The sequence below is a fragment of the Carya illinoinensis genome, chromosome 4, assembly GCF_018687715.1.
Source record: "Carya illinoinensis cultivar Pawnee chromosome 4, C.illinoinensisPawnee_v1, whole genome shotgun sequence".
NCBI lineage: Eukaryota > Viridiplantae > Streptophyta > Magnoliopsida > Fagales > Juglandaceae > Carya > Carya illinoinensis.
In genome coordinates this window covers 22,452,238-22,475,979 of record NC_056755.1, presented here as the reverse complement: position 1 = coordinate 22,475,979, position 23,742 = coordinate 22,452,238, and the positions used below count along the sequence as shown (strand labels likewise).

At 32.9% G+C, this 23,742-nt stretch overlaps 1 long non-coding RNA gene and 1 other non-coding gene across 2 annotated transcripts; both read right to left on the bottom strand.

Moving 5' to 3' along the window:
* Nucleotides 1-4,437: 4,437 nt before the first annotated feature.
* On the bottom strand, nt 4,438-5,649 carry LOC122308224. Its single transcript, XR_006241959.1, has 2 exons — nt 5,402-5,649; nt 4,438-5,322 (listed from the first exon to the last, which is right to left on the bottom strand). It is a non-coding gene; the product is annotated as an uncharacterized LOC122308224 (long non-coding RNA).
* A 17,453-nt stretch (nt 5,650-23,102) lies between these two features.
* On the bottom strand, nt 23,103-23,210 carry LOC122308584. Its single transcript, XR_006242104.1, has one exon. It is a non-coding gene; the product is annotated as a small nucleolar RNA R71 (small nucleolar RNA).
* Between the last annotated feature and the right edge of the window lie 532 nt (nt 23,211-23,742).

Genomic DNA, 23,742 nt, shown 5'->3' with positions numbered 1-23,742 from the left:
AAAAGTAAAAATGAAGAATAAAATATCAAGATGTGTTATGCATGTAAAAAAAATTTGTCCAATTAAGCCACAAATTATAAAATTAAGCATAAATCATACTATTAATCAATTTAAATCACAATTTGGATTTATTAATCTTAACATTTTTTTATATAAAACAAATAATAATATAATAAAATATATTGGTTCTTAATGTATAAAAATATGCAATATTTTAGTTCAATCAGTTCCTCGTTCTCTATTTGAGTTCTTTTGCTCCAAGTTCCACATCCGATTCAATCTGACGCTTAGCTTGCTGGGGGGTGTTGAGAATATCGCTCCTCAATCACAGTCTTACCATACATGCCAAAGTTGACCAACGTGATTATAGGAGATTTGTTTCTATATTGTTTCCTTTTTAATTGTACAGCCATTGGTTTGAATTACGGTTAAACAAGTTGTAAAGAATTATATAAAGCTAGCAATACAACTCACGTCCAAAAGCAAGGAGGATTTCAAATATTCTCACCACCTACCAGCACTTCCTCTCTCATTAAATTAATGGACAACATCATGGACAAGCAAGGCAGGACAAAAGTCATTATAATAAGTTGTTGTAAATATCATAATTAGTTAAACTCTTACATTTATATTCATGATTCTACTGAAGACTAGGAAAGGCATGAGATGACATTTTACCTAATGTGGCAACTTCTTCAATTCAATTAAATATTTAACTTTCCATATTTGAAAGGAGGGGAAACCTAAGGTACACATCAATTTAATCGAGATGACAATGGACCAATTTTGTGGGGTACAATGCCTGAGTACTCTCTCGAGAGGATGTTTGAAAATAATTTTCATCTTATCTCATCTCATTTTCTTCCCAAACATCATTAAAATGTTTACTTTAATTCAAACTAATCATTACTACTTTTTCAAACTAATCATTACAACTTTTTTAAATTTCTAAATTAAAAAAAAATAATTCAACTTTTTCATATCCCAAAATAAAAATAATATTTTAATAATATTTTAATTTTATAATATTTTTTATTTAATTTTTTCTTCCTCCTTTCCCAAAACCTAAAAAATACCTAACTCAACCTATCTCATTACTATTTACAAACTATGTTTTTACTATTCATAAAATTATCATCCCCTCTCATTCTCCTAACATCCCTTAGTCAATGTCCTAAGCTTGTGACCATTTCGGGTGGAAAGGGTGACTAGGGGAGCCATTAATGGAGCGAGGGCACGCCCTTCTATGGATCAAAAGTACTTCTGATCTACACATAAAAGTTAATACATTTTTAGGCTACGACCTCCTTGCTCAAGAGTCATTTTTTTCCGGATTCTTCGGCTGTAGAAATGTCATTTGAACAGAGATCATCACCTTTCGAACATTAATAATTAGATTTTCAAAATTAAGATACTCAATGGATGCAAATTATCTAACATTTTGTTTTGGGCAAGCAAACACTCCCCGTGTTCAATTAATGTTAATCAAAAGGTGCCATTTTATATTTGTTAAGAAAAAACGAACAATATCAAATTAATTAAAGGGAACGTATAAGAAGATAGCTGATCATGGGTAGAGATCTCCTTACATACATACATATATATACATATACATATATATAATTATATATCACATGGCTCACGAATATAATTCTTTGTAGTAATTATATATATGCATACAAATCTCCATGATATATGTTGGACAACTGATAATCCCCGGATGCATACTAGAAATATAGACAAGCAATATTTGTCTCGGCTTATGATCTAATTTGGTTGTAATTATATGAATTACAACGATCGATGTCCATGATTTACCTGCTGATCAATGAAATCAAAACAGCTATCAGTTAATAACTAGGAAGAAATAAAGGAACGGAGAGACATTATTGCCAGGTCTCACATGCTGCACGTCCATGTCCTTTTTGAGCCATAATTGCTAGCTAGGAGTCAAAAATTAAAGGGCGCATGAGAATGATGTGTGTATCATGTAAATGGAAACGAATGATCAGCAAAGACAAAACAAAAGAAACATAAAAAAAAAGGAAGCTGTACGCACGAACTTGACTGTTTTGGACATGTAAATTATGACAACAATCTCCATATAATATGAGTAGAGAGCTTTACGAGTAGAGAGCTTGCGCGCGGTGTAGGGTTCGGAACTCCAAGATGCTAAGCTTTTGGCAGTAATTTTATATTTTGCCCTTGATGTTTACGTTTTCCTGTACGTTAACTATTAAATATTCAAAGTCGTAAATCGGCTTTGCTTTTGTCCACTTTTTCTGTCTTCTTTTTTCTTTACGACAAATGATAAAAAAACCACCAATTTACAGCTTCCAACGTATCTAAACCTTTTCTATAATAAAAAGGTTCCTTCCGTACATTCCAATAATTCAAAAAATTTTAATTTTTCTATATTACATACTAATTTTTATAATATATCATAGATCAATCTATTTATTTTTTTCATATTATTTAAATAATCTTTTTACCAATAAATTTACAAAATCCATATATATTTTTTTATATTTATAATATATTTTGATATACAATGTAATATAATTCAGTCTTATACACAAAATATGAATAAATAAGTCAAATAAAAATTAGAAATTAAATCAAAATATGAAAAAATTAGATAAAACAATATTTCCAAGATTTTTTTAGAAAAAAATGAAAAAAATGTGTTTTAAATGATGAAAAAAAATTGCTTACAAAGTGAAAATCAAAGTAAAAGAAAATGAGAGAGTAAATAAAATATAAATAACAAAAAAATGTTTACAGGAAGAACAATACCCGACTAAATGTAGTGGGTTACTGTAGCAAATTGTATTTTAGATGTCTTTTTATATAATCGGATGGAACTCCTAAATTTTTGAGCAATTATTCAAATAATTTGCATTTCTTGTATAATACATAAGCCATTGAGAATGCTCTAACATATTCAATCTACATGTTAGCAAACAGGTTGACTATTAGTGCTAAACAAAATTTTCCATGAATTTTATGAGTTAGATGACTTATGCCCATTATCATTAGCGTTTGTCCACATTCTAGAATTTTCTTTTTAAAAATTGATCTTTTTTATGAATTATAAGAAAATTAAATAGTATGTATAACAATTTGTAATTACAAGTTATGATATACACGTGACATCCTCGTTTTGTGGATGTCATATTGACATCTAGATATTATTAAGACGATGGAGGGTACCACTTTAACGTATTTCGATTTGAATTAGAGAAAAGAAAATTTAATAGTATGCGTAATGATTTGTTATTATTACAAGTTATGATGTACGCATGACGTTCACATTTTGTTGATGTCAGCATATTATTAAGATGATGGGTAGTACCACTTTAACATATTTCGATTTGAATCAGAGAAAATAAAATTTAATAGTATGCGCAATGATTTGTGATTACAAGTTATGATGTTCATGTGACATTCACATTTTGTTGACGTCAGCATATTATTAAGATGATAGGTAAGTAGTACCACTTTAACATATTTTGATTTAAATTAGAGAAAGGAAGATTTAATAGTATGTGTGACTATTGTTATTACAAATTATGATGTATACATGAGATCATAAACCTAGGCAGGCTTAGAGGTTTTTTCTCTACACTTGTTTAGTGGTTCTTAGGTGTGTTTAGAGGTGTTTATGTTCTGTTTGGGTGGTTTGTGTTGGGAGTGTTTTGTTTATGTTATTTATGTAACCTCTCGTTCGTTTTTCTTGTTCCAGTGTATTCCTTCGCCACAAATGAGGGTTTTTAATAAACTTGGGATGAGGCCACTATTGGAAATGTGGTTACCGACTCTTTAATTAAAAAAAAAAAATACATGAGATCCATGTTTTGCTAATGTCACATAAATATTAGAGAAAATCATAACACTACAACAAATTTGATTTTTAGGGATGAAATTTGTTAGGGACAAAATTTATTTCATCGATAAAAATATTTTTTCGTTTCAAAACATGGAAAACCTTATAAATCCGTTCAAATGGATATATATTAGTTCGAACTAGAGATTTTGGAATAAATTAGATTGTCTCCAAAAGTCTAAACCGTTTGAACTAATAAAATTTAATTCGAATAGAAAATTAGTCTATTCGAATGCAATATAATATGTTCAAATGGTTATTACATTGTTCGAATAGGATTATTTAATTGTAATAATATATTGTTAAAATTGTAATTATACATATTTTTTCTATTAATTTGATATCATTTTCAAAATAAATAAAAATGTCTATATATTATGTATTATGATTTACAATGAATTAAAATATTTACGAATTCATAAATTAACTTTATGTAATTAATTTAAAAATATTTTAGTTAAATAAATATTACTTTATAGATAGTATCATTTTTTCTATTATCGTGAACATTAAGTATAATGAAAAGAAAATATAATTAATAATAAAAAGACTAGCAAACACTAAAAATGACAACTTTACATTAATTACATCCTAAAAGGAGTTAGACATTCTATACAATATAAAAAAAGTAAAATCATAACTAACAATATCTATTTGTTAAGTAAATCAAAATCCTTCTATAAAGTATATAAGCATCCATCCAGGTCCTTAAGTTTCTCCATGATGGGCTCAATGAACTCCTGCTTTATAATTTGGCATGCTCTGCCAATAGAGCTCGTACCTCATCTAAAGTAGCCCCAGCAGTCTGTCTCTCAACACGGGCAGCATCAGTAGAAGCTGGATTAGTAGGTGGGGGCAAATCTTGTACTGCATGAGTCTTCGACAAGTGACCTTTGCTCTTGCTGATTGTGATATTGTTAACGGGCCCCATTTGTGGTGACCTCCACTTACTCGAAGTCAATGTAATCTTCAATTGGAGTAGGAGGTTAGATATCAGTAGTACAAATGGTAAACTACCTCCACCCGAATAACATGACTCTGTTTGAATGCTGAGGAAGAAATACAATGCAAGATCAATCGGCTCCTCCTGTACTATCCGTAATAAAAATCTAGCCCACTCAATCCCGAAATTAGTCTTGTACTTTTTGGGATCAATGTTATACCCAAAAATCAAATTAAGAATTTTGAAAAATGCTATAAAGTCGGCTTATCGAATCACTTTACTGCCATCATATGGAGGAGTCGAAGGGTCTCCCACTAGCTCACGAACCTATCATCTGTGAGATTGTCAACAGGTACCTTATCACTACTCTCACTATCATCCAAGCCAGCATCCAACTCAGCTGTCTCTACACTCGACGCTTGCGATGAGGATACGGTTGGTGTGTCCGCATCAGATGGTGCAGTCACTGCTCTCAATGCTGTCGCTGCCGCTGCTGCTACAGAATATGCATCGAGCTATCACCACAGATCAAGAAACTCAACAATAACGTGCGGAAGGAAGATAATACTCACTCCCCGGACTACTAAGTTGTAGCACAAATCATCACCAAACTGCTTTCCCATGGCACGGTAAAACTCATTGAACCATCTCAGGATATATTGTGCCCCTCTGCTGACAGATTGGTGTCCATCCATGATCGGTGATGATGTCATGTATGCTTGACTCACTCAAAAATGAGTAGCACTGATGCTATCCCAAGTGCAGGAGGATGTCGTGTAATAATTAGGAATAAATTCCTAGATCGTCTTCTCAGGGAAAGTTACTTAAAATTAAACTTGTTGAAAAATGTGAAAAACTTCACAAAAAGAAAATAAGAGGATGATTTGTACAATGGATGGAAGAGGTTACTAGTCATGGACTAGATTCATATTTTTAGATGTTTGATTGTCGGATTGGAATGTAAATGACTAACAGATTAAATTCAGAGATTAATAAAACTAAATTAAGAACTAAACTAGATTAGAAAATAATTGACAAAACATGTATTGAAAATTGAAAATGTATAAAACCAATATTCTAGGGTTTATCATTGTATCCAAATCACAAATTTTCAAATTAAACCATAACAATTGTAATCACTATTAAAATGAAAGCTTAATGAAACAATAAAAATAAATAACATGAAATAAGTAAACAACAATTAAATTACCCAACTAAAACAAAAACAAAAGCTCTCTACCAAACCCTTCTTGCAATAAATTAAAAATCTAAAACAAATCACGTCCCATTCCACAATCCAAGCTTAAAAAGAATTAGCTACACATGATATTTTTAACAATAAAAATATATCTAAGCAAAGCTATAAAAAAAACTGAGTGCTGAATAAAAAAAATGGAAAAGAAACGAAGAGAGAAAAAAAAAAACTCAAAAGCCCGAGAAAGTGCCACCGTCTACCAACATAAAGTAGGACTAAACACGAGATACAAATAAAATGTGCCCAACCGAGCGTAAAACTGGAAAGAAAATAAATAACTATGCGCCGAACAGCTCTTGGTCTGCAAAACGTAAACGTAAAAGCAAAATAAACATGAAACTTAGCTAAAAATTCCAAAATCTGGAAAAACGCAGGAAAAGAAAATAAAAATAACCAGCCGACTGAAAACTGAAAAAGTGGACGTAAAACAATCCAAAAATGAAAGAAGCTGCCTTCCGTCTATACGAAAGGAAAAGAAAAACTAAAGACTGCTGCTGCTGCTTCTTCTAAACAAAAAGAAAAATAAGTCCAAAAGAAAAACTGTCGTGCTGCTACTGCTAGCTTCTAAACGGAAGGAAAATAAGTAAACAAAAACTGCAACTCTCTCCGTGCTGCTGCTGCTAGCTTCTAAATGAAAATAAAACAAGTCAAAAACTAAAACTGCCTTCTGCTGCTGCTGCTACCAGCTATAAATAGCTGATCTCCAGCTGCACGTCCGAGTGGTCTGCATGTGTGAGCTGCTGTGGGTCCAGCTGTGTGCTGTCCGAATGATGCTGCATGTGTGATTGGCTGTCAAAGCATGTTCATTTCTTTTGCTGTCCATGTGCTGCATCTGTTTTTCTGCATGTGTGATTTTTTCCTTGCTGCAGCAGCTGCTGCACATCCGACTTCCGAGTGATCTGCATGTGTGATCCAAGTGATCTGCATGTGTGAGCTTCTGCATTTCTTCTCCTGCTGCTTGCTGTCTGCATGTGCATGGTTTGTTTGAGTGCTGTCCATGTGCTGCATGTGTTTAAAAGAGTAATCCTCACTTCCTGATGTGACAGATACCCAATGATCATTCAATACTTTGGAACCAAGCTCTGTTCTATGGCTAACTGAAGGTATCGAATAAATCTTTGGCAGCAGACGGTAACTGGGAGTGCAGCGCTCACAATTGGATAAGTCAAGTTCATTAATAGGTTTTGCCATATACTTATCCTTGCTGGAAAATAAAGACATCTTATGACCCCCAAGAAAACAAAGCAAAAATCCACCTAGAAATTACCTGGTTAAGTCAGATATTTCCTTGTACTTCCATTGAAGAAAAAACAAATAGAGAGATTTTTCATACATCATCTAACAAACCCATGTCTCTCTCTCTGCACGTCTCCCTCACTTTGTAGCTTCCAAAGAAGTATTTGCAGTTGGGGGAGAGAGAGAGAGACAGAGCAACAAGGAGAATAATGGTACAAACACAAATGATAATAGAAAGCAAGAAAAATTATGGACTAGAATGCACAGTAATCAATAGTTGGTAGAATTCAAGCAGAAATTCATGCTTTTAATTAATTAAAATCACAACTTTGATTTATTCACTTTAACCATTTTTCCATTTAAAACCAATAATAATGTCATGTTGAATTTAAAATACATTGGTTTTAATTAGCTAAAATATGTAATATTTCAGCTCAATCAATGCTCCATCCCTCCCAAGTAAGATTGCGGAAGTTATCCAGAATGATCTCTCGCTCAACTAGTATAGGCCTCATGGCCGGCTGAGAAGGAGCTGCTCCACTACTTTGGCCTGTCTAGGGTCAGGATCATTTTCTTCCGCTGTTGCTTGCCATTAGTATACTATTGATCCACAAAATAATCATGTAATCTAATTAAAGTGAAGAATTTTGATGATGTTTGCCTAGTATTTGGCAACTGCTTATTCGAATGGATTCTAATCTGTTTGAATAAGCGCTGGCAAACATCATCTTTCATTCAAATGATCTTAAATTCCATTCGAATGACATTAAATTTCATTCAGATGACCTTAAATTCCATTCAAATGACCTTATAAACCTCCATTCGAATGACCTTAAATTACATTCGAACGAAACTCAGCCAAACAGACATGGCTGAGTCAACTCAATCCCGAATTTTAAAATCAAGGATTCTTAATAATCCTTGGTTTTAATCGGTAGAAATGATTTAGGAGTGAAGCTCCATCATTTCTACCGATTGCTTTTGTGTCATTTGGCTCCAAAACAACAAAATGGGGTCAGATTGATTCAAAATCCGACCCCCTCAAAACCTATGTTTATTTTCAAAAAAAAAAAAAACAAACCAACAGATAAGATGAGGATCCATACCTCTTGTTCTTTGATATTTGAGGATTTGGTTAGAGTTGGTAGTGGCGTTGTGGCTGCGAACGGCGGAGGAGATGATCCGACGATTCGAATGAGAGAGCATGAAATGAACAGAGAAGAAACTGTATCACGACTTATATAACGTCATTTCGTTTGAACGGAAAGGGTATAAGTTCAAACGGTAAGGGTGTTCGTTCGAATGAAATATATAATAATGAGAAAAAATATATATAAGTACAACAGGTAAAAAAAATACGTTTCATATTTCTAATACTATTATATAATACTAATATTAGTATTAATAAAAAATTTATGGACTAGTATATATAATATATATTAGATAACTATATATAGTATATAGTATAGAGTATTATATACATCCTAAATATATATTATAATTAACTAGTATATATGTAATATAGTATATATATTATGCATTAGATGAGTATACAATAGTATATAGTAAAACATTGCATTAAATATAAGTATAAAATACTTATATTTAATATATTTATATTAAATATAAGTAATATACTAAGTACTTAGAATATATTATAAAGTATTATAGTACTATTAGTTTTCATATATTTATGCTATATATTTGTACTATAATATCACTTAGTATTATACTATTAGTGAGACTTAGCATTATACTTATAGTGATACTAATAAGTATAACACTATTAGTGATAATAATTAAAATATTATACTATTAGTGATACTTATATTATAGATTTATAAGAAACTCAGGATTATACTATTAGTGACACTTAGTATTATATAGTGTACATAGTTTTAATATATTGGGTGTATTATGTATACTTATATATTGCTATAATTAACTGTTCGAATTAACTTCAAATAAGTTTGAATGGAGGTAAACTCTGTTTGAACGCTTTTTTTGTTTTTTTTTGTTTTTTGTTTTGGAGGGAAATCATGCCAAATTATTGATATATACTGGAGAATATTCTATTTTTTGTTCGAAATCTAATATTATCCATTCGAACGGGAAAATATTGTGAAAAAAATTCATAGTTTTTTTATTTTCGCGTCATAACTTCTAAAAAATCCATTCGAACAGAAATTTATATATTATTAAGCTGATCCTTTCATTTCATTTTCACTCGGATTGAAATTTGACAGAGAGAGAGCATGGTAGACAACTTTGAGAGAGTGTCGTGGAGAGAGAGAGAGCTTGAAAGAAGTGAGAGAGAAGAGATTCTTGAGAGAGAAAAGAGGTACCCCAAGACGTAATATGTTTTTATAATTCTTGAGATAGAAAAGAGGTTTAATGTGTTTTATGCATGTATATAGGTATTGTGGATTGATATTTTTCTTGAATTGCAAAAATTAAAGGTAAGTTTCTATAGTTTTTAAAGTTATTTAATAATCATATTTTGGTATAATCATATAGTTTTCAATATATTGTATTGAAATATACCATCATGTATGTGAAAATTAGATTCTGTGATTCAGTTTTTTCTGTTTCGTGATTGGTTTTTTGCTTGGTCTTATTCGAATACTCTGAAACCCGTTCGAATTGAATTTACCCAGTTCGAACAGAATTTTGTTCGAACATTGGGCTAATTTGTTCAAAAAGAATCAAACCCTTTAAGCACTCTAATTAAAGTGATGTTTGCTTAAAATATACTTATAAAATATTTAATTCAAAAACTATAATGTACAATTAGAAATCTTTAAGCACTCTAATTAAAACCATTTGTAATACTTCAAATATACTTATAAAATATTTAATTAAAAAATTATAATGTATAATTAAAAATCTTTAAGCACTCTAATTAAAACCATTTGTAATACTTCAAAAACATTTATAAAATATTTAAGCACTCTAATTAAAACCATTTGTAATACTTAAAACATACTTATAAAATATTTAATTAAAAAATTATAATGTATAATTAAAAATCTTTAAGCACTCTAATTAAAACCATTTGTAATATTTAAAATATACTTATAAAATATTTAATTAAAAAATTATAATATATACTTAAAGATATTTAAGCACGCTAATTAAAACCATTTGTAATACTTAAAATATACTTATAAAATATTTAATTAAAAATTATAATGTATAATTAAAAATCTTTAAGCACTCTAATTAAAACCATTTTTATTGTAATTTTGCAATGTATTTGTGATTTTGAATGTGATTATAATAATTGTTATGTTTACTATTGAATTGTTGGATTTGCTAGTTATTTTTACATGCAGTTAAACCTTAGACTCGTTTGAGAGTTGTGGCCAAATATTCTCTTAAATAATGTTTGGGTACAACTCTTGAATTATCCAAAGTGGACAATTTGGAATTCTATCATATATATGGCATATATATTCAGTTTAAACTCTCGTGTTAGTCAATTAAAATTTTGGTTTAGCATTTTCTTACATTCTTCGGGTATGTAGTTCGTAAATTTCTCAGCCCATTAATAGGATCGACGACTTATCGTGACTAGTATACTTGGAGAATTGTAGAAAAATGCTACCGAAATTTTTACTAACATACGAGTTTTGAACTGAGTATATATGCGATATAGATGATAGCCTCTCGAATGTGATAGGACCAACTACCTTAAAAATAGATGGTAATTAAACACGTATATTGTAATGGTTTCTTGATAGTGTTTATGACTTTTTTTATAGATGGATAAGAGTTGGATGTTGTTGGGGTTTTTTATAGATGGATAAGACTTGGTCGAGACTATAAAGTGTATGCATAAGGGATGAAGTCTTTCTTAGAATTTGTTTGTGGGAGTGTTGACAATCAAGGATTTAAAGATGCCCGTGCAAGATATGTAAAAACCTTAGTTCATATAATATGATCGTAGTGGAGGATCATTTATTCTCAAATGGAATTGATCCTAAATACTCACATTGGGTTTTATATGACGAACCATTTCTTAAAGTAGTTAGATTTGGCAATCAGTTCAACAGATGGATAAATGTAACGAGATCAACATGGAGGACATAAATGTTGATGTTTCTGATGATAATTATGATAATGGAAATGATATGATTGAGATGTTAGAGGATCTTGGCGTAGGCATATTTGGTGCCAGAGATGGAGAAGGAACAACTACTCAATCATTTGAGGGAAATGAAGACTTTGGAACACTATGAGAGGATCCACAACGAGAATTGTACGAAGGGTGTACCCGTCATAGAAAGTTGTCATTCACTATCAGGCTGCTCCACATTAAGTCTATTTGTCATATTTTGTTGCGCCTAAACTTTAACTCAAACTAATGAACCAAAAATTTAGTGCAGTTTTATCTGCAAGTATACAGATGTTGTAGTACCTCACAGGGTCTAATCCACAGAGATTAACTTTTGTGATAAAGAAAATAAATTCAAACAATGAAAAGAAATTACTAAAAGAAATGTGCAATTGAATAAAATTACTGAGATGAAGATTTGTAAAATAATTGAATAAAACTAAAATGATAAAATGAATTGATATGGAGAAAGACTAAGGTTTTGATGATCTGTCTAATAATTTATAATATTGTTTCCGATCGATTTACTTTAATTAATCTAGAATAATGATTCCGTTTACTTGGAAGATTTAGCATTTAAGATCAAGAAAAATAGTCACTAATGATTGAGCATGAACGATTGATTATTAAAACATTCACAAATCTATTTGAATATCACAAGGATTCTTCAAGCATTCATTGTATTCAGAAATCACAATGAATCAAGATAAATAAATAGATAATCAAAATATCAAATAATAAAATCCCACAAAAGAAATTTTACATTGATCCGAAAATAATGTTTAAATTATTAAACTTCACCTCTAACCTTAGTATGGAAATTTAGCCAACTATGCTCATCACAAGTGCTATAGAAATCACATAAATATTTTCCATTAGAAAACTAAAATAAAATACAAGAAATACCAGAAAACAACTTAGAAGCAATAAAATCTGAAACCCAGCCGATGCCTACCAAAAGCAGAAACAAGAAGAAGAAAAAAAAAAAGTAACCCAGTATGAGAGAATCCTAAGAACTAACAACCAAAAACTTGGAAAACCAAAAAAAAAAAAAAATACTTCAAATGAGAGAGAGAGTTCCCTCTGTCCCTCCTGAACAAAAAACTAAACTACTCAAAAGAAAACTAAACAAGCTGCCGCCCACTAAATCTCAACAAGAAAGAAAGAGTGCTTCCGCCAACTCTCTTCAATGAAAACTCAAGAAAAAATCTGAATGAAAAACTGCTGTCCTCAGAGAGAGTCCCACTGACACCTCTCAACTCCCCACTTCCAGAAGTAGAGCGAGGAAAATCAAATTAAATAGCCTCCTCATGTCCAAGACACCATACACGAAGACCTTTTTCTTTTCGTATACGTGCTAAATTCCTTCCCCCCCCCCCCCTCCCCCAAAAAAAAATCACTTGCCTTTTTCTCCATAAAATCCACCAAACATCCTCTTTTTCTTTTCCTTTCCGTATACATCCAGACCTCCTCCATTTTCTTTTTAAATCCCCAGGTCAGAACGGGACTTTTCGAAAAGAACTCCTTCCCCTTTCGTCTAAGCCTTTAGTGTGTTATTATTACTTTCCTTTTTCGTAAAGTCCAGTCTTCTGTCAATCCCACCAATGTAAAGTCCTCTTTTCTTATTTTTATTCTCTTCTCAGATTTTCATTCCAACCGATTTTCTTCTTTTGCCGAACCTGTTCTTGACTTTCAGCCCCTTTCCATGACTTTTACGTTGCATGTGTTATCCACCGCAAACTATTTTCTTCACCGCGTGCGTCTATGAACAACCAAGGCAAGAAAGTCACCACCGAAAAGTCATCTTCATTTTGTGTCTTTCTTCAGCTGTCCAAGTACACTACTTCCTTCCTTCTCTTCATTCCTCTCAATTAGTATGCACTTTTGGTCAAAAGTTCTAACCAGATCGCATGTGAATTTTATTTAAACTGAAAATAAATAAAGAAAAATAGCACTCAAAGCTAAATTAAAATAAAAAATAGATTATCAAAAATAGATTATATTTGTGAAGTGACAAAACTGGAGTTCTGCCATGGATTGATGATCAAGTTGATGAACAAGCAGAAAACAGAGAGAAAGATTTGGGCAGAAATTCACTCGTGTACTTTTGGTGAATGATTTACAATCAAAAGGAAGTATTTATATGTACTAAAATACAAGGGCAGAAATGTAATTGTACATATAAAGAAAAACTAATGTATTTCTAATAGTCCCCCTCAAGATGGAGTGTATATATCTAGGACACCCATCTTGCTAAGCAATGAATGGAATTGTTGAGACCCAAGTGCCTTTGTGAAAATGTCACTAAGCTGAGAATGGGAAGCAACATGAAGAGTTTTGATCATCTTTGCTTGCAGCTTTTCTCTCACAACATGGCAATCAATTTTGATGTGCTTTGTCCTTTCATGAAAAACCGGGTTAGCAGCAATGTGAAGAGCTGCTTTGCTGTCACAAAACAATAGAGCTGGTTTGGCATGAGTAATCTGAAAATCTGCCAACAATGTAATTAACCAAGAAATATCACAAGTAGTAGAGGTCATAGCCCGATATTCAGCTTCGGCTGAGGACTTTGAGACAGTTTGTTGCTTCTTAGACTTCCAGGAAATTAAAGAATTTTCAAGGAACACACAAAAACCGGAAATTGATCTTCTAGTATCCACACAACCAGCCCAATCCGAGTCACAAAATGCTTTAAGATGGAAATCAGAACTGGCTGGAAAGAAAAGGCCTTGACCAGGTGCTCCCTTCAAGTATCTAAGCACTCGGTGTAGAGCATTTAAATGTGTTTGCCTTGGTTTATCCATATACTGACTTAGAACTTGCACAGAATAGGAGATGTCTGGCCGAGATATAGTGAGGTAAATAAGCCTCCCAATTAACCTCCTATATAGAGAAGGATCCTCTAAAAGTTCACCATCGAAACTTGAGAACTTTGCATTTTGTTCCATGGGAAAAGCAGCTGATTTGGTAGCTAGAAAACCTGAATCTTGCAAAATATCTAACACATATTTTCTTTGACACAATGTTATGCCTTTGGAAGACCTAGCAACTTCCATCCCAGGAAAATATTTCAAGATTCCAAACCCTTGATTCTGAATTTATTGTCCAGAAATGTCTTTAAATCAGAGATTAAGTTCAAATCATTGCTAGCTAGAATAATATCATCAACATAGACTAACAAAGCAATGAAGGAACTGTTTTCTGACTTAATAAAGAGAGAATGATCAGATTTAGCTTGCTGAAAACCATACTCAATAATGGCTTTGGATAACTTGGAGAACCATTGTCTAGAGGCTTGCCTTAACCCATAAAGGGACTTTTGTAACTTTCAAACTCTAGAGTCCCCCTGTTTGGCATATCCGGGTGGAATGGACATATACACTTCTTCATTTAAATCTTCATGCAAAAATGCATTATTTACATCCAATTGATGTAAATGCCAATTTTTGGCAGCTGCTATGGCCAATAGACATCTGACTGTAGTCATTTTAGCAACTGGAGAAAAAGTCTCCTGAAAATCAAGACCCTCAATTTGGTTGTACCCCTTTGCAACCAAACGAGCTTTGTACCTCTCAATGGTACCATCAGCTTTATATTTAACCCGGTAAACCCACTTACAGCCTATCGGCTTCTTTCCCATAGGTAAAGTAGTGAGAGTCCAAGTTTTATTTGTCTCAAGGGCTTTGATTTCAGCATTCATAGCTTCTTGCCACTGAGGGATTTGGTTTGCTTGTGAGAAAGTTTGAGGTTCAGAAATAGAAGAAATGGTTAAAGCAAAATGTTTGTGAGAGATAGAGAGTTTGTCATAAGAAAGGACATTAGAAAGAGAAAATTTGATACTTGAAGACTTGTCCTGCAAAGAAATAGATTGTGATGAATGTTGAGAGGCCAGCTGACAATGATAGTCTTGCAAGTATCTTGGTGGTTTTTTGATTCTTGTAGAGTGCTGAATTGGAACATTGGAATTGTTTGAATTTGAAGAAGAGTTATCTATGGAAGGTGCTGAATCTGGAAATATAGAGATTGGAGATGATTCTGCTGAGTTGGGAGAAGGGATTTGTGAAGAAGATAAAGGAGAAAATATGGAATCTGGAAAATCAGAAACTGGTTTGGGAAGAACAAAAGAGCTACAAGGTTTAATAGGAAAAAGAGAGGAAGAGAAAGGGAATATATGTTCATGGAACGCAACATCACGAGATATGAAAGTTTTGTGGGTTTCAAGATCATATAATTTGTATCCTTTTATAGCAAAAGGATATCCAATGAAGATGCATTTTCTTGCTCTTGGATCAAATTTAGATCTATCATGACGCAAGGTGGAAGCAAAACAAAGACAACCAAAAACTTTGAGGTGATTATAAGGAGGAGGTTTAGAATACAAAACCTCATAAGGAGATTTATGTCAGAGTAATGGAGTTGGTGTTAAATTTATTAAATGGATAGCAGAAAGAATACAATCACCCCAAAAATTTAATGGCAAGGAAGCTTGGAATATGAGGGAACGAGCAACATTTAGCAAATGTTGATGTTTCCTTTCGACGACCCCATTTTGTTGTGGTCTTTCAACACAACTTTTCTGGTGTATAACACCTTGGGAGGAAAGAAATTCTGGCATGTGAAATTCAGTCCCATTATCGGTTCTGATTTTCTTTATTTGAGAATTGAATTGAGTTTGAACTAATTGGAAGAAAGATTGCAAGTAAGGTTTGGTTTGGGATTTATGTTGTAGAAGATATACCCAAGTAGTTTTAGAGTAATCATCTACAATTGTAAGAAAATATTTTGAACCATCTAAAGCAGAAACAGAAAATGGTCCCCACAAATCACAATGAATCAATTCAAATGGATAAACTGAATTTGATTCACTAGAAGGAAAAGGTAAACCTTTTTGTTTAGCTAAAGGACAGATTGTACAAGTACAAGAATTATTGGATTTTGATATGTGAAAATCTGAAACACTATTGCTAAGCAATTTCAATTTGGAAAAAGAAATATGGCCTAACCTATAATGCCATAGACTAACATTCTGATTTATTGAAGGACAAGAAATAGAACAACCAACCAAAGAACTTTGCTTTAAGTAAAAGAGGCTAGCCTTCTCCTCAGCCATCCCAATCGTTTTCCATGTAGGCAAGTCCTGAATGAAACAAAGATTGGAAACAAAAATAAGGCAGCATGAATGGTCACGGGTTAATTTACTGGTAGAAATTAAATTGAAGGAAAAATCAGGAACACAAAGGACATTGTGCAAAGTCAAGTTGTCTAGTAGTTGGATAGTACCAGTATGTGTAACGGGAACTGAATGGCCATTTGGTAATTTGACAACAGAAGAAAGATTAGAAGTTATGGAAGAAAATTGATCAATGGAGCTAACCATATGGTCTGTTGCTCCAGTGTCAATTATCCAAGGCACGAGATTACCTGCAAAATTATCAGTGGAAAGTGGCTGTGGAGTTGGTAAAATGCCAGAGCTGGCTTGATTCACTGATGATGAAGTAGATTGTGGTTTGAGCATGGCAAGTAGTTGCTGATATTGATCTTGAGACAAAGAGAACTTCCGAGCATCATCATTTGATTTACCCATGGATGAATAAGATTGATAGGTTGAAGCATTATTTCCTCTTTTGGATTTAAAACCAAGAGGAAAACCATGAATCTTATAACACTTTTCAGAAGTGTGACCTGTGTATCCACAATGACTGCACACAGGTTTATCCTTTCAAAAATTGGTTTGCTTAGAAGCATTAGTACCAATTTTCATAGGCTTTGCTGTCAAAGCAGCAACCGATTCAAGACTAGGGACAGAAGCCTCCAAAGTAATCTCTCTCTGCTTCTCTTCTTGTAATACCAAGGATATGACTTTGTTCATAGAAGGAAAAGGATCAATTAATAGTATCTGACTTCGAATACTATTAAAAGAGTCACTTAGTCCCATCAAAAACTGCATTACATACTCCTCTTGTTGAATTTCTTCAAAAAACCTTAGGGTTTCAACAGAACATTGTGGCAATCGCCTATAATTTGCTAGCTCATCCCAAAAAGATTTCAATTCAGTGTAATAATCACTCACAGACTTCTAATCTTGCTTTAATGAACTAATCGCCTTACGTAATTGAAAAATTCGTGGACGATTACCTTGTGAGAAGCGGTCTTGCAAGTCTTTCCACATATCGGAGGCATTATCAATGTAGAGAATGTTGGATCCAATGTTCTTTGCCACAGAATTGAGGATCCATGAAACTACCATGTCATTACACCGAATCCATGGCAAATAGAGTGGATCTGCTTCAGACTTCGGCTTTTTGTGAATTCCAGTGATAAATCTAGTCTTGTTCTTCACACTGATGGCTTTGGACATGGACCATGACCAAGAATGGTAATTATCACCATTTAAACGATCGGTAACAAGTATAACACCAGGATTTTCTCCATGGTGTAAGAAATAAGGGTTTGAGGGGTTATCAAGAGAAGCAGGAAGAATAGAAGATGGAGAATCAGAATCAGATGAATCTGAATCCATGACAAATCTCGTAGAGCAGCGGTTTATGCTCTGATACCATGACAAAATTGGAGTTCTGCCATGGATTGATGATCAAGTTGATGAACAAGCAGAAAAGAGAGAAAGATTTGGGCAAAAATTCACTTGTGTTGTATTACTTTCGGTGAATGATTTACAATCAAAAGGAAGTATTTATATGTACTAAAATACAAGGGCAGAAATGTAATTGTACATATAAAGAAAAACTAATATATTTCTAATATGAAGAAATATTGTCCAATTTAATCATAGTTATAAAATTAAGCATAAACATGATATCAATCAATTAAAAATCATAACTCGTATTTATGCTTATTAACAATTTTTCCATCTAAAACCAATAATAGTGTCATGAAAAATTTAAAATACATTAGTTTTAGATAGCTAAAATATGTAATATTTAAGCTCAATCACACCTCCCAACTAGCTTTTTGCTAATCCTTGAGTAAAATAGTGAAAATTAATTGAAATGAACATTGCATAAAGATCGAAATTCAAACAAAAACAATCAAACATAATTCTAAATTCTCACAAAAAATCGATTCGTGACTACTCAACACTAGGAGTTGTATCCACAAGGAAAGTCTCAACAATTGCTCATATAGAATTGGGGCAAATGTATTAGAACTTGAATATGTATGTGTGGCTAAACCTTTGTGTGTTCCTCATTAATATGCATGATTTATCATAGGATTTTTCAACCTTAAGATTAATCATTATTGATTCTAACTACCTCAAACCCCAATGGACTAGCAGTTTTCACGCAACTTTTTTTAAAGGTTGAACACTCAACCCCCAAAGTTTTGGGTAACTATTTCTAGCCCTTTATTTAGGAAAACTTACATGATTTCATCTTCTTTTTGTTTTTCTTTTTTTTTTTTCTGTTTTTTTTAAAGGCTCGTTAGTCCTACAGTTTCTCCTATTTTAAATTAATGAACATTAATCAGGAACACTACAAGGGTAAGCATGTGCAAAATGTTCTTTCAAAACTTGCCCTTCATTCTATATAAATCATACTAATTCTCATTTCTGTAAATATCGCATCCTGGTGTTTCCAGTTACTTTTCAACAAAATATGATGCATCATAAGTCATGCTCTATACTTAGAGTTGAAACTAAATTTTTACAAAATAATTCTGCTCAACTACTCCACCAAGGTGCTCAAATCTCACAAAAATGCCAAGAGTGTGTTAATAATTTATGTTTCAATGCACCTCACAATAATTTTTTTTTTTTTGGTACTAACACATTTTCAACAGAAAACCCTCCCCCCAACTATATGTGACATTGTCCTCAATGTTCAGCAAATGAATGTTCGATGATGTATGCTATACAGACATGAATTGAAGCAAGATAAAGATTGTAGAACATATATTGAGACAAAAATGATTAAACAAAGAGGAAAGAAGTCACCTGAGATACTCAAGTGCGCATAAGGAGTAGATTTCTGTCAAACTTAGAAGACACAAAGAGCAAAAGAAAGAAAAACAAAACAAACAAATACGGTATATACAATGAGGAATCAGAAATTAATTCTGATAAGCAGAATCCTCCAGAGTAGTGGACTCAATCTCTAAAGTAAAATCACCCAAAAATGGTTTCAACCTTTTTCCATTAACTTTAAAAACATTACCATTTTCTGGATTTTCTATCTCAATAGGCCCAAAAGGATAAACAGTTTTACAACAAAGGGGCCGATCCATCAGGATCAAAACTTGCCAGGAAACAAATGGAGCCTTGAATTATACAACAAAACTTTTTGGAAAGGCTTAAAAGATTTTCAAAAAATATTTTTGTCATGAAAAATTTTCATTATTTCATTGGAAATACAAGAATTTTCGTAAGTTTCATTCATGATTTCCTCTAACTCATTAAGCTGAAACTTACGAAGAGAGCAAGCTTTATCCACATCAAAATTAAATTGCTTAATTGCCCAATAAGCTTTGTGTTCCAATTCCACAGGCAAGTGACACGCCTTTCCAAAATGAGTCAATATGGGGACATACCAATCGGGGTTTTAAAAGCAATACGGTATGCCCAAAGTGTGTCGGTTAATCATAAAGACCAATCTTTGCGACTTGGGTTAACCGTCTTTTCTGAAAAAATTTTGATCTCCCAATTAGATAGCTCAACTTGGCCACCTGTTTGTAGAAGATAAGGGGTAGCAACCTTATGAATAATACCATATTTTTGCATGAATGTCTCAAAAGGCTTATTGCAAAAATGTTTACCCCTCATCACTGATAATGGCTTGAGATGTTCCAAACGTTGATAAAATATTTTCTTTCATAAATTTCAGTACAACTTTGTGATTATTGTTCTTGCATGGAACGGCCTTAATCCATTCAGACACATAATCCACAGTTACCAAAATGTAGAGATTGCTAAAAGAAACTGGGAAGGGTCCCATGAAATTGATGCCCCAACAATCAAATATTTCAACAACCAAGATTAAATTTAATAGCATCATATTCTGTTAGGTAATCCCTCCCAATTTTTGACAATACTCACAAGTTTTACAAAATTCATGGGTGTCCTTGAAAATGGTAGGCCAATAGAAACTACATTGCAAAATTTTAAAAGCAGATTTCTTTCCAGAAAAATGGCCACCACATGTCCCAAAGTGACAAAAAGACATCACACTTTGAAATTCGTTATTAGGAACACGTCGTCTAATTATCTAATTTGAGCAATATTTAAACAAATATGGATCATCCCAAAAGAATTTTTTTACCTCCACAAAAAATTTCCTTTTATCTTGTTAAGTCCAAATGTGAGGTATTTCACCTGTAGCAAGAAAATTAGCAATGTCAGCGTATCAAGGCACTTGAGATATACCAAAAAGTTGCTCATTTGGAAATGTATCTCTAATAGGAACTGTCTCTATGGAATCTGAAAGAACAAGTCTAGACAGATGATCAGCAACAACATTCTCACTTTCTTTTTTATCTTTAATTATCAAATCAAATTCTTGCAGTAAAAGGATCTATCTAAGCAACCTGGGCTTTGCGTCTTTTTTCGCTAAAAGGTATTTCAACGTAGCATGATCAGTAAAAATGACAATTTGAGATCTAATCAAATAAGAGAGAAATTTGTCAAGTACAAAAATTACTGTGATGAGTGTGCGAAAGTGCACTCTATATACCCTATTATTGGACTAAAATGCTAAAATGTGAATAGAAATCATAGGAATTAATGTGTATTCTTAAATTGAATTTCTATTTACGTTGGGATACTCATAAGCAGTTTTTTTATGTCTAATTTCAGAGTTTATAAAAGAGCAAGTCAAGCCTAGTCAAATTCAACGGAGGACATTCGTGGAGTTTGAGAGCAATTTGGAAGAAAAGAAAAAGAAAAAAAATCACAAAATGAAACCACAAGAAGTCCAAGTCCGAAATTCGCTAGGAGACAGTCTGGACATACTTTAGTCTTTTGACTGTATCTTTTTACTCATATATCGGATTGATGTGATTCTTGATGCATTGGAAAGCTATCTTAAAGGGCTATAACTTTATCTCTAATAAGGATTTCCAAATTCGAAATCCTGAAGGCTGTACATGACTGCCAAGATAAGTCTTAAAATTTAGGCGATTTTTTTATGCGAAAATCAATAGGACATTAGGGTTTCTTTCTTATCCTATATAAGCATATAATTAGCACGAAATGGGGGGGAGGAAGAGGCACAAGAGGCAGATCTGAAGAGAGGAGAAAATCACTTCCATGGCCACTGTTCGCTTCAGTTTTCTCTGGAGATTTTTGTTGTCCATTATATTTATGGGTAACTAAATTCTCAAGTAGGGTTAGGGATGAACTTGCACATTAGATGGTATTTCTAATTAATGTATTTGATTTTCAATTGCTAAAACTCTTTTGTTTTATCATTCTCAATTCATCGTTGATGTTTTCTTCTCCGAATAATTATAGAATTTATTGTGTTTATGGATTCAGTCATGCTTTTTCTATTGAATGGATTAGTTCTTTGATTATGTGTGGATCAATTATTTATCTATATTGATTTAGTTTTTTGCTGTAATATCGCTTCCTAAGTATATTGTCGTCATTGGATTTTATCAATAGGGTAGTAATTCACGTCTTTTAAAAGTGGTGAATGTTTTTTCAAAGGGTTACATTTGATTTAAGTCTGGTTTATAAATCTATACCTTCCGATTGGGATTTGCGGGAATTGAGTTCCTAATTGAGTTATCCAATGAATTAAGAATAATTAAAATACCAGATTTGTGCAAGGGATTCCCGACGCTCTACTGTTTGTCAAATTTGAATACTTTTTCTGTTAATCACTTTGCTTCACTTGAATTTACATTTAAAATTAATTTTTGTTCTCTATTACTTATTTAATATTTTTTCTTTAATTTCTTTGTTCCTCTTGCTATTCTTTTAATTTGTCTCCTTGTGGAATCGACACCCCAGAGCTGTGCTACAACTACCGCGTTATTCTTTGGGCGTAATCAAATTTTGGCGCTGTTGCCGGGGAGATGTTAGAAGAATTGTGAGATAGTTTTTCTTTTCAACAGTTTGTAAAGGCGGTAACTTCGTTCCCTATTTTAGCTTGCTGCATCTTTTTTTTATTTTCTTTTTCTTTTTGTAGTTTTTTTTAGTGTTGGGTTTTTCTCTACCTTGCATGCACAGGTATAGAGACGCCTTGGGTCGGTTTGCTTGTAGACCTGTGTTAGAGTCAGAGTTTAATTTTTCTGATCATTTGTTTGATAATTCTTCTAATTCTAAGAAAATGAGTGAATATGAAGATCAACCCACTAGGACCCTTCAGGATTACCTCCACCCTACACGCACAGCCACACCATCATGCATAATGTTTCCAGCTAATATTCGCCAATTGGATTTTAAAACAGGGATGATACAGTTACTCCCTACTTGTTATGGCTTGGAAAATGAAAATCCATATGTGCACATTAGGGAGTTTGAGGAAGTAGTTGCGACTTTTCATAGTCAAAATGCAACTGATGACATTGTGAGACTTAAGTTCTTTCCTTTCTCTTTGAAAGATAGAGCTAAGAGTCGGCTATACTCATTGAGACCACGATCTATTGGGTCATGGAATGAGATGACTCAGGTCTTCTTTAATAAATACTTTCCCCAACATAAGACCAATGCTTTAAAAAGGCAAATCTCCACCTTTGTACAAAAGGATAGTGAGACTTTGTATCAGTCTTGGGAGAGATTTAAGGAGCTATTGAGTATGTGTCCTCATCATGGATATGAGAATTGGTGCTTAGTGAGCTATTTTTATGAGGGACTTACACCTAGAGAGCGTCAATTTGTGGAGATGATGTGTAATGGTGAGTTCTTTCAGAAAGATCCTGATGAGGCCATAGAATACCTCAATGAGCTTGCTGAAAAAGCTCACACTTGGACTGGACCTAGTGCTACTGAGAGCACAAATAGATCACGACCTACAGGAAACCTAAATGGTGGTGGAATTTACCATCTCAGGGAAGAAGATAACCTAAAGGCTAAGGTTGAGATGCTCACTAGGGAGCTAGAGGTGTTGAAGAATAAAGACTTAAAGCCAACACACGTGGCTAATCATGCAGAGTCTTTTGGACGATGTTTTGTGTGTGGTGGGGTAGATCACCTTGCCCAAGAGTGTCCCACATTTGCTGAGATGAGAGGGATGCATGAGGAACAATGTAATGCCTTAGGTATGTACATGAAGCCTGTTGCACCTTTCTCTGATACCTACAATCCTGGGTGGCGTAATCACCCCAATTTTAGCTTGAAGTCTGAAAAC